The sequence below is a fragment of the Calidris pugnax genome, unplaced genomic scaffold (assembly GCF_001431845.1).
Source record: "Calidris pugnax isolate Ruff unplaced genomic scaffold, ASM143184v1 scaffold153, whole genome shotgun sequence".
NCBI classification, from domain to species: Eukaryota; Metazoa; Chordata; class Aves; order Charadriiformes; family Scolopacidae; genus Calidris; species Calidris pugnax.
The window spans coordinates 2,437,867-2,453,755 of NW_015090999.1; positions in this window are offsets into that span (position 1 = coordinate 2,437,867).

The window sequence follows — 15,889 nt, forward strand, 5'->3', positions numbered from 1 at the left end:
GAATATCTGTCTAAAACATTAGCTATTGGCTTTTCTATCTGGCCTAACTGTATTTTCTCCAGACTTGGAGAACTAGCAGATGGAACTAGGCAAATGACAAACATGTTTCATGCCCACACTTAAATCTTCCTGCAGTTACTACAGGTTTTCATGAAAAACCCATAGCCTGTCTCAGTGGAATATTGAGCCTGTGTTTATGGAGATTAAAACAGGAACTATGGAGTCATTTATGTATTGTTTCACAGGGTCAGGTGCTTTAATATTGCTAAAGGTCTCTGCAGTTTTAGTTTGCCTTTTTTGCTTGTGGCCCACACACCCTGGAGTTTTGGTGGCAGCATTTAGGCCAAATGCTCTTATCCTCTCAGCCTTTCACTAGTGCATTTTGAAGCACTGTTATTCTGTTTTCCCTGAGAAAGTTAGATGGCTTGGTTTTTTGGGGGTTTTTTGTTTGTTTGTTTTTTTGTTTGTTTGTTTGTTTTTTACGTGCAAATCATCCTGTTTCCCTTCTGTTTCTTAACTCTAATGTTCTTTAGCTTTAGTTTGCAATCCTGTACTAAAGCCTTCCCAAACCCTCTCCATCTGGTATCTTCTAGACTGCTAACTCCATATTACAGGAAGATACATAAGTCATTTTTATATCCAACAAATATTGCCCAAATAACAAACATTCACAAAGCTCAGCAGCCAGTATACAAACCTCGCACCTCATTAAGCCTATTCAAGTAGTGCCAAGTATCATCAAAGAAGGACCATCAACAGGAAGTTTGAGTGGGTATCAACGAAAGCTATAGTTTTCCTGAGGAAGAAAGGGAGTGTGGTTGTGGTTGTTGACAAGATTGCAAGACCCCCTGCTGCACTGGAGAGGACCCCAGGAGAGAACACTCATCTGGGGACCTACAGTTCTTCTCTTTCTGGCTGTCTCTGGGGAAAGGTTTCCCTTTTCATCTCACTCGCTCCATCTCTCTTTGTTCCTGCTACTTTCCCTAGGGTAACCTTGAAAGCAATGTACACCATCAGCTTCAGATTCAAAGAATAAAGCTTTTTCCATGTCAGCCCATTTCAACATTTTTTGTGGAACATTATAAATACTTCCACATTAGCTGTGTATTCAAGTAGTTTTTATTACAAATGACCTATTCATTAAACTGAGTTGTCCAAGTGATAGCAAAATAATTTGGTACAGAGTTTTCTAATTAAATAAATGTGTTTAGGATTAATATGAAAATCACTTGTTTGTATCACTATCCAGTCAGTGAATAGGCACTCAGCATAAATGAACAGACAATAAAGATACATGACAGTAATTTATGAGTTTATGTGTGAGCCTTCCAACACGATCATACAGCAATAAATTGTACCCATGTAAACTGTGGATCACTCTTCCATAAAGCAGTTACTCCCAATTGCATTAATTAATCTGGTTTTGGAAATGCAGTAGCTAAAGTCTTAACTGACAGATTTCATTTGGATTCCTAATGGATCTACAAAAGCAGCACTGTGATATTTGACTCAGACAGACCATGCAATCCGAAGCATTTCTGAATAGAATACACAGACATCTCTTCTGTGGGGAACATCTGCTTTTGTGTTGTGTTTTTTTTTCTTTTCTGAATAAAGGTTTTGAAACTTGCCATTTGTATTCTACCTTTTAGTGAACAATGGTAACAATCTATTGATTTCCATTATTAAAAGGGGCTAGAAAGATTAGAAACTGTCTTTTATTCTCTTTGGTTTGAAATCATGCTCATGCCAAGAGTCATCTCATGTCAGAACTCTCTGGAATACAAAACCACATTTAAAGTAAATAGGATATGACTTCTTTGAGCTAGGGTTAGATTTATATATTTTAATTCTCAAATTTAGTGTTCTATTATCCATAAAAAAAACCCCAACCAAACAACACCCCACCCCCAAAACAAAAAAAGGAAAAAAAAAGAAAACACAACAATAACCAACCCTGAAAAGCACAGTTACACAGATTTATTATTGTAAACAGGCACTGATGTTTACAATGTGTGAATTTTGAAATGAAATATTCAAAACTTCATGATGGATCTTGTCATGGGATTAAGATTTCCTAAAATAAGTACCATATTTGCATCTAAAGTTTAGTCTTGAATTCATCCATACTGTGTGGATCACTGCATATTTAGATGTTCAGTTAGTCTAACGTGGTTATGTAGGCTCTCTTTATCATTAATGGAGGATTTCGGTGCATTTCAATGCTAAATTCCTATATGTTCATTTTACTTTGACAAAATTTCTGATCCCCGAGCAGGATCTACTCACTGACCAAGTGTAAATATTTTCCTCCTCTACAAATCAGAGTCTTTTTTTTATATTTCAGATCTTGTCAAAACATTTTAGCAACAAATTTAAAATATTTCTTTCACATTTCTGTGGGGGTACAGAAGGTTATAAATTAAAAAATAACAAGAAATGGTCTTCAACTAAAGAAAAGGGAGAGCAAAGGGAAAAGGGTAGAGAGGTAGAGATGTCATTATGTCACAGTGATTTTCTATATTGCACTACATTTCATTTGTGACAAAGCCATTTATGGTTTTAAAAATGCCATCACAATTTTCTCTGACAATTGTATCAAGAACAATTTTTGCTGTAGTAAATAGCTTCCACAGATAAAATACTGGAGTTTTTTTCAGTGTCCAGGGATTTATTTTAAGAAAATGTTCATTATTGCCAGATTAAAAAGAAGTGTATAGGATGTAAAAAATAAATCTTGGATATGTCTGCTTGGCTTGATCATTTAAAAACTTAATATCTGACTATTTGCTTATGAAAAGAAGCTCTGTCTAAATAAAATGCTGGATTTTTTCACTCTGAAAGAGATGTTTCCTTGTCGTTTGGAACAGGCAAGATGTTAGGCTAGGGTTTTTATGCCTTTTTCTTTCTGTTATCCACCTCTGAATCTTGCAAGAGGCTCTAATACAAATCTTACAATGCTTTTCAACCTGGCAAAGAAATATCTTTATGATTTTTCTTTTCTTTCTTTAATTGCAGACATTTTTATCAAAAACTCTGTTTGGAATCATAAGAGGAAAGTGAATCAGACCTGTTATTTATTTGAGAAGAAAAAGCAGTTGCAGACATATAAAATTAGAACTTTAAATCAGCTTTTACTTCAGCTACCAAACTGAAATCATGTGGAGTTGAAACAGGTGGCTGAGAAATGACCATGTTCCAGCCCATGGAGCATTACTGTACAACTAAAACATTTATGCTCAACTGTTAGATTTTATAGTGTATTTCTACGCTTTCCTCTCTTCATTGTTGTTCAGGTATTATACAACAAGTACTTGGTCTGCAAAGAAATAAAGCACTTAAATCCTGATTAATTGTCACTGTAGGCAGTTGCATATGAAATGAAGATTAGATGTTAAATAGCAAACACCTTTCTTTACTCAGCTTCTGTTATACTCAAAGCACCTTCATTTTCAATATTAATTCTAGGCACCTAAGACTATCTAAACTCTGTTGGGGATCCTGACTGAAAATAAGTGCTTTCCTACAGTTACATAATTAAGCTTTGAAGAGAGGAGGGTTTATGATTTACTCTGTAATCTATTATATGTGACTCCCACTCAACTGCCAGTTATGGCTTTCATTCTTGGGCACTTAATTCTCCCCCAGCATGAGGGTAAGAGTAGCCTAGGTAAGTAATTTGGGACTGTGGGTTCTTGCAAATGACAAGACTCCTAAAAGTCAGGTATTGTTGTGCACTGTGAACTTTTAACTCAGCATCCACAACACTTCCTGTGGTCTTTTGTCGATTTAGACTTCAGTTGCTCGCAGTTTGTAAACAACATATTCAAATCTCATATACTTTTATTCTCATTGTAATTATTGCAGGGGATTATTATTTTTTTTCCAGCACTGGGATTGATGCCATTAGTGTAATAGGTAATCTGAGAAAACTCATTTTCCCAGTTCATGCCTCATGCTTTCCACCTCTAAAAATCCAGAAACTGGATATGACCTATTCTGTTTGGGGCTCTCTTACAAATGAAAGCTGCAAGTGGAAAGAGATTATTATTCCTATTGTAATATGCAGTAATTTCTAATCCATGCAAATATCTCATTCAGATTCTAGGCAACAGAGCATCTGTGTGGCTTGGTGTGGTTCCTGGTTTAGTGCTAGCAAACAAAAAAGAACCCAAAGCCAAATGACATTGATTATCTCACAATCATACTGCTTAAGGTTAGCACTCCTTACAGGTTTGTCTCAGAGACATCCAGTTGCAGGTAGTGACCTAACAACTAGCGTAGAAAATGAGAAGACATTGAGTTCTTAGTCCTTTTTCATTTATCAGTGTAGATCTACACCAAGATCCCTGGAGCAGCTCCTTAAGTGATATGTCTATGCTCAGTGCTCACAGAACAGCTAGTAGTATTTTAAATTTCGATCCCATCTAGGGCTTGATGACTAAAGCGTTTTTGAGGCAAGAAAAGTAGGTTTGTATCTGCTAAGGAAGTGCAATGAATTGAATCTGATACATAAAAAGAAGACAGCTCCACTAGCACAATGGTTTTTTGAAGTAATCTAGGTATTCCATCAGGAATGTTTTCTGGGCTCTGGAGATTTTCCAACACATGTATCTCTGTATTAATGGACATGGTGAATGGTCTGATAGTGGCTTACTTCTTGCACAACTGCTGATTGCATTAGTTTCCTTCTTGAGGATCTCAAGGTATGTCTAGATCACAAAATGCACTGCTATTCACATATGCTTGTGCAACATACCCCTAGGCTAATGATGGCACAAATACCGCATTACATGTCCAGGCCTTCGCTAGTTAGCTCTGAGGTAATACTACCTGGACACAACTATACTGCTTCCAGTCTATGTGTCAGTGTTTTTGCTCTTTGTAAACACACCAGCTCGTTTGGAGCTAGCTCAGAGCTATCTGGAATGTCATCAGGCGGTACAGCATAGATGCATCCTTAGGCATCTCATTCATTTTAATGAAGTAATTCTAAGTGATCAGTGTGAGCTTTTACAGACAAATCAGGCTCAGATATCAAAGATACAAATCTGCATCTTAGACAATTTCTGTCAAAATAATGATTTTTATTTATTCTCTGTCATCTAACCACTGCCTTTAAAACATATCTGCCACAATTATGTTGATCACCCATACCAAGATATATCTATATATGCAAAATATAAAGGTCTGGAGCAAAACAAAAGGAACACATAAAGTAATCTTCTGATAACATTCACATTAGAGGGGCAACCCTTAGAGAACCTACAAGAAAGAAAAAAGAGAGATAGTAGCCAGAAAGATTTGTGTTGAAGAATTAAATCAACATTGCAAAAGGTCAGTCAGAATCAGACAGCTGAAGAAATGTCAGTATTGCTTGAAGGGACTGACTAGAATCCAATACAAATGTTAATCTATACAAAGTGAAGTCTTGCTACGCCATGGTATATTTATAGTTTATCATGGGGCTGAAAGTGGTACTTAATCCGGTTTTAACTCTGGGATGTACCTACATTTAAATGTTCTAGAATTTGCTCAAATTTACTCAAATAGAAGTATTCTAAAATTTTATTGTATTTCAAATTGAACATATGGATTTGTGTTTATCATGAAAAATCTAGTTAAACCAGGAATACTTCATTATGTCATTAATCTGTTATTTTACCAAAAAGAATTAAAGAGACTTAGATGACTTTATCATCTCATTATAGTTTTTCCCTTTGAGCTGCATTATATAATTTGAAATAACACTTGAATTTTCTGATGGAAAACAAATGTCAAGCAGTGGGCAAATTTATATGTGCTGTTCCAAATATATTCTTCCCTTTTCCTTAAGCAGTGCAGGAGCTGCTGGAGCAGCTTTCAGACATATACAATGTTTCAAATGCACATTCACTCAGGAAGATTATAAAGGTGTAGCAAAGTTATGTAGGAAAAAGATTAGAAAGGCCAAAGCCCAGCTTGTACTGAACCTGGCCTTGGATGTTAAAAACAACAAAAAGAAATTCTATAAATATATTAGTAGCAAGAGGAGGACTCGGGACAGCCTCCATCCACTATTGGATATGGGAGGTAATGTAGTGACAAAGGATGAGGAAGAGAAGGCTGAGGTGCTGAATGCCTTTTTTGCCTCAGTCTTCAGTAGCAGAGTAGGGCATCCCCCAAGTACCTGGACCCCTGAGCCAGCAGATAGGAGTGGGGAGCAGAATGAAGCCCCCATGATCCAAAGGGAAGCTGTGAGGGACCTGATGCAGCACCCAGACACAAACAAGTCTATGGGCCCAGATGGGATTCACCCGAGGGTACTGAGGGAGCTGGCAGAAGTGCTTGCGGAGCCACTTTCCATCATTTACCAGCAGTCCTGGCAAACTGGGGAGGTCCCAGCCGATTGGCGTCTAGCAAATGTGATGCACATCCACAAGAAAGGTTGGAAGGATGATCTGGGGAACTACAGGCCTGTCAGTCTGACCTCGGTGCCTGGGAAGGTCATGGAACAGATCATCCTGAGTGCCATTATGCAGCGCATGAAGGACACCCAGGTGATCAGGCCCAGTCAGTACGGGTTCATGAGGGGCAGGTCTTGCTGTTCAAACCTGATCTCCTTCTATGATAACGTGACCCGCTTGCTGGATGAAGGGAAGGCTGTGGATGTTGTTTACCTGGACTTTAGCAAGGCCTTTGATACAGTCTCCCACAGTATCCTCCAGGAGAAACTGGCTGCTCATGGCTTAGATGGGTATACTCTCCACTGGATTAAAAACTGTCTGGAGGGCCGGGCCCAGAGAGTGGTACGGGTTCATGAGGGGCAGGTCTTGCTGTTCAAACCTGATCTCCTTCTATGATAACGTGACCCGCTTGCTGGATGAAGGAAAGGCTGTGGATGTTGTTTACCTGGACTTTAGCAAGGCCTTTGATACAGTCTCCCACAGTATCCTCCAGGAGAAACTGGCTGCTCATGGCTTAGATGGGTATACTCTCTACTGGGCTAAAAACTGTCTGGAGGGCCGGGCCCAGAGAGTGGGGGTGAATGGAGTCAAATCCAGTTGGTGGCCGGTCACGAGTTGTGTCCCACAGGGCTCGGTACTGGGACCCGTTCTCTTTAATATCTTTATCAATGATCTGGATGAGAGGATCGAGTGCACCCTCAGTAAATTCGCAGACGACACCAAGCTGGGTGGCAGTGTCGACCTGCTGGAGGGTAGAGAGGCTTTGCAGAGGGATCTGGACAGGCTGGATCAATGGGCTGAGACCAACAGGATGAGTTTCAATAAGCCCAAGTGCCATGTCCTGCACTTAGGTCACAACTATCCCGTGCAGTGCTACAGGCTTGGGGAAGAATGGCTAGAGAGCTGCCTGGCAGAAGAGGACCTGGGGGTGTTGGTTGACTGTCTGTTGAACATGAGCCAGCAGTGTGCCCAGGTGGCCAAGAAGGCCAATGGTATCCTGGCCTGTATCAGGAACAGTGTGGTGAGTAGGACCCGAGAGGTGATCATCCCCCTGTTCTTGGCACTGGTGAGGCCCCACCTCGTTGAGGCACCATCCCTGGAGGTGTTCAAAAGACGGGTAGACATGGTCCTCAGGAATATGGTTTAGTAATTTTTATTTCCTATTTCTTATTTATTGTTTTGTCAGAGTTAGGTTGATGGTTGGACTAGATGATCTTTAAGGTCCCTTCCAACCTAGATGATTCTATGATTCACTGAATTTCACTGAATTTCACTTAATTTTTTAGAGTTGGAAGGGACCATAGAGATCATCTAGTCCAACTCCCCTGCTGAAGCAGGATTGCCTAGAGCATGTTAGAGCATGTTACTCAGGACTGCATCCAGGTGCGTCTTGAAAATCTCCAAAGAAGGGGACTCCACAACCTCCCTGGGCAGCCTGTTCCAGGGCTCTGTCACCCTCACCGTGAAGAAGTTTTTTCTCATATCTGAGTGGAACCTCTTATGTTCCAACTTGTGTCCATTGCCCCTCGTCCTGTCACTGGCAACCACTGAGAAGTGTCTGGCTCCCTCCTCCTTCAACCCGCCCTTTAGATACTTATAAGCATTGATAAGGTCTCCCCTCAGCCATCTCTTCTCCAGACTAAAGAGTCCCAGCTCTCTCAGCCTTTATTCATAAGGGAGATGCTCCTATCCTTGAATCATCTTTGTTGCTCTTCGCTGGACTCTTTCCAGTAGTTTCCTGTCCCTAATCATAATTCTATGATTTAAACATTTTATTGGCAAGTAAAATGAGACATTAATATAAAAAGTTGTTCTTAAAATTAATACTACAACTGAAAATGGAAGTTGAAAAAATAAGAGAGTCAATGTTTCAGTTAAAAATCCCTATAAGCACCATCTAGAAGTTTTGAAGTGAGAACCTTCCCAATGGACATTCAGGAAGACCAAACAAATCTTGTCAAGTGTGAGCGAATTTCATTATTCTCACATAAAGAAGCTGCTGGCATGATTAAGTTATACACATGAGCTCTTGCACAATAATGTAGTGTATATGAAGTCAGGCCTGGTATGGTGGCAGAGGCTTTCAGAGGTGGAGACACAGGATGTGTTGTAGAAGGACACAGACTGGAAAGATAACAGGTGGGGCATGGGCTTGGCACTGGAGACCCCAGAACTGTGAACAACTCACTAGTGGGAATCTGAAGAAATGAGGGTCAGAATTTGGACATAACTGGGATTGGGGTAATAAAGAGTGAATAAGTAGCACACATAAAATACACCACATATAATAAATTCAGATGTTACATGGAGTTGCAAAGCAATGAAGAAACTTTAAACTGTTAGAAAATATTTGAAAAAAAAACCAAAACAAAACACTTCCAGGTAAATTCCAAGAGAAAGGAGAGAAGTAAGAGGAGGCACCATCAAAATCAGTCTTCCCAGTGAAGCTTTTCAGGACAAGCTGCAATGCCCAGCCTTCACTGGGAGCAGACTGGGACTATTAACCAAAAGTCCATGGGGTTAGTGAGAATGATACAGAGAAGAGATAGGTACTAAGTGTGAGTGTATAACAATTCTAACTGCATTATTATGCTAATAATAAATTTTTCACTTTATGTAAAATGTGTTTCCCGTCACCCATTACAAGATTTTGTGCATACTACATAGAATATATAGTTGGAAACTTAGAGATTATTTTCCTGGGTTTAGATAAACTACACAAAATTTGATCCATTTTCAGTTAAAAAACTATACAGTTTATGATGGCAAAATCACCAGGAGAATAATTGGCTGGATTAAGACTAAGAGTTTCTCTAAAGTGTACATTAATCCACTTATGGGTGATGTAGGTTGTAACAGCAATCCACGAATATTCACAAATCTTAATTATTGTTCACTTTTTTTAGATAGTTAGTCTCTTGATTACAAACAGTTGAACAGATGTATCAAAGAGACATTCTCAAAGCTCTCACTCATAAATAACTTTTCTCTGTACTCAATTAAAAATTACAGGCTTATTTACAAAAACAGAAACTTTGTCAAAATAATGGATACTTAGAAAAAAAAATTTTGCTACCAAGGATAATGTTTGTCAAACAGCATCCAAATGCAGAAAATGAGCTATTTAACATTACAATAGAACCATAGAACCATAGAATAGCTTGGATTGGAAGGGACCCTTAAAGGTCATCTAGTCGAACCTCCCCTGTGAAGAGTATGGACACCTTCAACTACATCAAGTTGCTCAGAGGCCAGTCCAACTTGATCTTGAATGCTTACGGGGATGGGGCATCTACTACCTCTCAGGGAAACCTGTTCCACTGTTTCACCACCCTCATTGAGAAAAATTTCTTCCTTATACTTAGTTTGAATCTAACCTTGTAGAGTTTAAAACCATTCCTCCTTGCCCTATCACAACAGGCCCTGCTAAAAAGTTTGTCCCTGTCTTTCTTATAAGCCCCCTTAAATCATTGAAAGGCCACTAAGGCCATTAAGGTCTCCTGGAGCCTTCTCTTCTCCAAGCTGAACAAACCCAACTCTCTCAGCCTGTCCTCATAAGAGAGGTGTTCCATCCATCTGATCATTTTTGTGGCCCTCTTCTGCACCTGCTCCAGCCGAGCCATGTCTTTTCTGGAGGACTTCAGAGCTGGATGCAGTACTCCAGGTAGGGTCTCATAAGAGACAGAGGGGCAGATAGATAGAGGGGCAGAATCACCTCCATCACATGATATGTTTTTTAACTTAAAGGTAGTGCTATAAAAATAGAGTTGCTTTGATACATCTTCTTATATTTGTTAATATTTTAAAATATAACATAAATATGCTTATATACATATAATTTATTTTGTATTATTTATTTGTTAGGCCTGAGTGTCACTAAGTTGTGGATTCATATGATTCACAGAGAAAAGATTCATTTTCAGGAACAAATTGTGAAATCCTTGAGTATGCCTTTTCATTGCTGCTAGGAAAGAGGTAAAATTCACAGAATAAGGAAATAAGTTATGAGTTTGTGGATTCTAAACAGAAGAGGACAGCTATGCTTGACTGAATTTAAAGAAAATATTTACAAGGAACAAGCAGGAAATAAAATTATTTGAAAGCTAAAGAGTACTTATTGAAACATACAACTATAATAAGAATTGCATTATATGTTTTGATATAAACTCTCAAATGATTGTTTTACACATGAAGAGAGTAATGCAGAAACTCTCATTACATTTGGTTAGTTGAATCTAATAACATAATTCAAGCATAATTTTTTACTGAAGCTAGAAGAATTCAACCGTGTATTAGCAAAAAAAGCCATTTGTATATTAAATCCTAGTAGCACTTCTTTGAAGACTGCTTCTTACTTACAATTGCTACATTCCACTCTTCCACTCTTCAAACTACTGATTTACCAGCTCCAGTAAATTAGATCTCATGCTAGCTTTAAGATAGTGTTAATGAATTTACAGCTGTTCTACTATTAAAGACATCTCAAAAACCCATAGTTGTACTTTTTTTTTTTCCTGTTGTGTGGAATAAAGACACACATTTGTGTGGAATTTATACCAGTTTCTTTGGAAAATCTCTAACGGTGTTGATGCCCTATAATGTGTACCACTGGTATAGTTTTAAACCATAGTTAAAATAACCCAGTGCATTATTATATTTCATCACTTCCATTATTTTACATTCTAAAAAAAAGCTATTAAAAATATGATTGAAATCTGATTTTATTTTTTTTCTTTCATAGGATGAATCATTCCAGCCTAAGACAGGTGTTTAGATAACCCGATTGAATTGCATTGCAGAGGTGCTCCACTTCTGTGCATTGATAATAAAAGAAACTTAACTGCCTTTAACCAGATAAGTAACTTCAGATAACTGAAGTTTGCTTAAATAATTTTTACAGTATTAAATAAACTGGGCGATATTAACTGTTTCAGCATGTTTCATAACCTAATATGCATTTTCACTCTACCTTGCTGTCCGTCTTTCATAACACAGTTAGAAGATATATCAACTGAGACATATCAACTCTACACTATGTAAAGATGTCTTTTGACTCTGACCTAATTAAGAAAACAGATCAGGATAAATACAGATCTTTAGAAACAGTAAACATTTATCTACCCTATGAATTTCAGCTGCAATGATACAAGGAGTTAAATTAGCTTAAAGACTGTGCCCATTTGCCTCTAGCTTGTCTTTTGCTTGAGACTTCTAAGCTCAGTGTGCTTTGACCTTTCATGACTAGCCATGTTCAAGAACAATTTCTTTAGTGTTATTTTAAGCTTTTCATCATAGAACCAGGAATTCAAAAACAAACTGCAACTGCACTGAACCAATTACATTTGTAAATGAAGACATTTGAATATTATCTTTAACAAGTCATTAAGAAAATGTGTGAAAAACAACTTTAATTTGAATACTTCTGAGATATTCCGGGCCTAATCATTCTACCATTGAAGAAAAAGCTACAACTCCCAGTGACTTCAATGGGCTCAGGATTATACACACAGCAGGGGACAAGACTCGGTAACTTATAAGGTCCATTTCATCCCTATGTTACTACCATAGAAACAGAAATCTGCAGGAAGCATGATAATATCAGGGTTGTAAGGCTTGAGAAGTTTGAAAGCTAGGACTTCCATATGAAAGACATTCTTTTTGATAAGTACAAATAATATAGAAGAAGCTGTGGTTTTGAAATTAAGTTTCTGCTTGCTATAAACATTAATGACTACAAGATACCAATATATCTGATACAGATTTGCATTTTATAATTATCTTGGCTTAAGATTATGATGGTTGTTTGAAGCTTTTTCTTACTGTGAAAAAGGGCAGGATTTTAATTAGTTTTATTTCCAGCATTCAGCTGATGTGCATGGGTGACAAAGCCAAATGTGAGACATGGAAATCATTGTAAAGTCTTTACTGCAGTACGAGTACATTTATTCAGTGCAGAACAACTGGAAATCAGCTTGAATGCTCTCTCAGTGTAACTAACTCAATCTCCTCTTTTGCATTTCATGTTCTCTTCCTCACTAACAACAGCAGCAGCTGCACCAGTCTAAATTCCCAGAATTATGATATTTTTCAGAAATCCTCCTCTTGAACGTTCAAATGCACTAATTCTGGGAAGGAGTAACTCCATCTATTTTTCAGATTTGGCATCCTCACAGTTTACACAGTTTTGCAGTTCCCTGCATGCTACCAGACTGAAAACAAAAGATTAGCAACTAGAGGCCAGGTTCAAATCCCAGAGCTGAATTTAAACATTGTAATTACTGGATAATTCAGAACACTGAAAATGGACATTTAGGTATCCCACACCATTTAAAGGGTGATTAAAAGTACCTCATTCAGGGCTCTCTTTCCTCTTTATAGGGAGCCAACATATCTCACGCAGTCATTCAGCTTTCTATATGCAAACAGATGAACAATTATAGTTAGTATATAGAAAATAGTGGTAACAGGACTATAGCTGAGTTCCCTCAGCTCTCTCTGGTAATAAGTACATCTCTATCCTCCCCACTCCCACCCTCTCCCCCTCCATGTTAGCAACCTGCATCCACCTGTGATTCAGAAGACCTCACCTTTGTTGACGCTGAACAGACGCTGCATAGAAACAAAGCTTGCACCTTCTGCATCACAGCCAGTATATTAGATTTTTTACCCATAACATGGAAGACTTTGGTTCTCAGCTATGTTTAACTTGAGAACTAAGTTATTACCTCCTCCCAAAACAGAGCCAGACTGTCTCATTTTTCTTTTTCTACCACTGCCATGAAAGGTTTCCTGTGCAGTGAAAAATTAAAAGAAAAAAAAGAAATCTGATTATATTAATTCTGCTACATAAAATGGCCAGGCACTTAATCCACATCACACTTCATCCATGCTTAATTTTGGACTGCTTCAACTAAATCTCCAGTTATCAGTTTTAGCAGTATAAATGTAACCAAGAGATGACTCTATGTTACAGTGCTCAAATTCAGAGCAGAAGCACACTTCGTGCAGTGAATATCCTGATTGCTCTTCCCTTTTAATTTGGATGGAGCAGTCTTGGAGAATCGGAATAGAATTACTTTAGGTTAAAACTATATTGAAAGGCGTGGTCCAGGAGCACACTAAACACAACCGCCAATGGGTACACTGTCCACAGACTAGAGCTAGTCCAGAAGGAAAACTCCTAGAATGTGGATAGCATGGACTTTTAGAACTTTTAGCACCATTCACTCTACAGGTAGATTCCTATTACTGATTCTTTTTCAAGCTCAGAGACTAGCAACTATAATCCATGATGGTGGCTTCTGTGATCTCTTTAGTGGATTTTTTTTTCAAGATTTGGTGTGTGGGGTTGGAATGATCTGAAATTTGTAAATGAACAGAAACTTTCTTTATACGCTTTTGTGTCATGATATATCTTATACACATAAATATTCATTGTAAGATGAAAGGATAGCTGTGTTTAGCTTTAAGATCAATGACAATAACCATTGAATTTAGGTATATTTGCAACTGAGTGACAAATGAGAGTGAATGTTTTATATTTCACTTGGGAGAACAAATACCTAAGTTCTGGCTAAGCGACAGTATAAGGTGTTCTTTATTTTGGCTAATATTGCTTTAGACCGGTAGATTGTGATCATGTCCCTCTTACTGCAGGGAAGTAGGATCCTGGAGATAATTTTGTGGACTTTTTTTTTTTTCTCTGCATAACATTTGCAAGTGAGGGTTATTACTTGGGGTCAGTTATTTTGCGGTTGGGGGCTGACTTGCTAAAGAGCACCTCTGAGGAGAAAGACCTAGGAATCCTGGTGGAGAATAGCATGAGCATGAGCCAGCAATGTGCCCTTGAGGCCAAGAAGGCCAATGGCATCCTGGGGTGCATCAAGAAGAGTGTGACCAGCAGGTCAAGAGAGGTTATCCTGCCCCTCTAGTCTGCCCTGGTGAGGCCCCACCTGGAGTACTGTGTCCAGTTCTGGGCTCCCCAGTTCAAGGACAGGCAACTGCTGGAGAAGGTACAGCAGAGTGTTGCAAAGATGATTAGGGGCCTGGCGCATCTCCCTTATGAGGAGAGGCTGAGGGACTTGGATCTTTTTAGTCTGGAGAAGAGAAGGCTGAGGGGAGCTCTGATCAATACTTATAAATACTTAAAGGGTATGTGTCACGAGGATGGGGCCAGTCTTTTTTCAGCGGTGCCCAGGGGTAGGACAAGAGGAAATGGGGACAAAATTGAATATAAGAAGTTCCACCTACACATGAGGAGGAACTTCTTTACTTTGAAGATGGCAGAGCACTGGAATAGGCTGCCCAGAGAGGTGGTGGAGTCTCCTTCTCTGGAGACATTCAAAATCTGCCTGGACAAGTTCCTGTGCAACCTGCTCTAGGTAGACCCGCTCTGGTGGTGGGGTTGGACTTGATGATCTCCAGAGGTCCCTTCCAACCCCATGTGATTCTGTGATTCTGTGATTTTTTAAAGTTTCAAAACCAACTGTATTTTCCCAAATAGGTTGTATTGTAATTTCTCATACTTTTATACACCAGTATTTACCACTACACATTTTCTCTGAGCTGTTTTTATACTCAGAACACACAAACTGTCTCCACCAGGGAAAACCTCAAATAATTTTTTTTTTTCTAGTATGTGATGGACTCAGAATTCCTCTATAAGGGACATATCTTTTTTTTTTTTTTTAATAATTACTTTAACAAAAGGCAGCAATACTATGTATCATAAAACTGGTGTTACAAAGACATTTCTTTAGAGATGTATATTTTTCCAAGGCTGTCTAGAAACTCTATCCATATAAATATCATTCAAATTTATTACCATGGTATAGTTGAACCCCATCTTTAATGCCCAGCACAAAGACCCGATTTACCATTTTTTGAAAAAAAAAAAACCAAAACTCTTCTTTTTGTATTTTTTTAAGGATTAAAAAGACCTATTTGTTTTATCATACCTGCTATCTTTCTAACTTTGGTAAGAAAAAAGACTCATGCCTACAGCAGTGTCTGCATGCTTTTTTGTTTGTGCTTTTTTTAAGCTAAGAATTAATCCTACTACTTCTGATTTTAAATAGAAATGCCCTTATTCACTTATATGAACCTTGAAGTAAGACTTTAAATTACTACCTCATCTCAACTTAGAACGTCATATATTTTTAAATGCAGTAGTTCTTAAAATATGATGAATGTCTTTTCACTAGAAAGAATATATTCTATGCACGGTCCATTCATTATAATTTCTTTTTAATGACAATGAGCAGTTTTTTCATTCTATATACATATTACTTAAGCCACTCACTGGGAGATTTGGTGAGTCACCTGCCTTTTCTATCACTGGCTGCGGTCTCTCTATATTTCCAGAGCATTTAGTCCTTCATATCCTGTATAGGGTTACTTGTTCTGAAGAAATGATAGCTATTCTTTAAGGCAAAAACCATGGT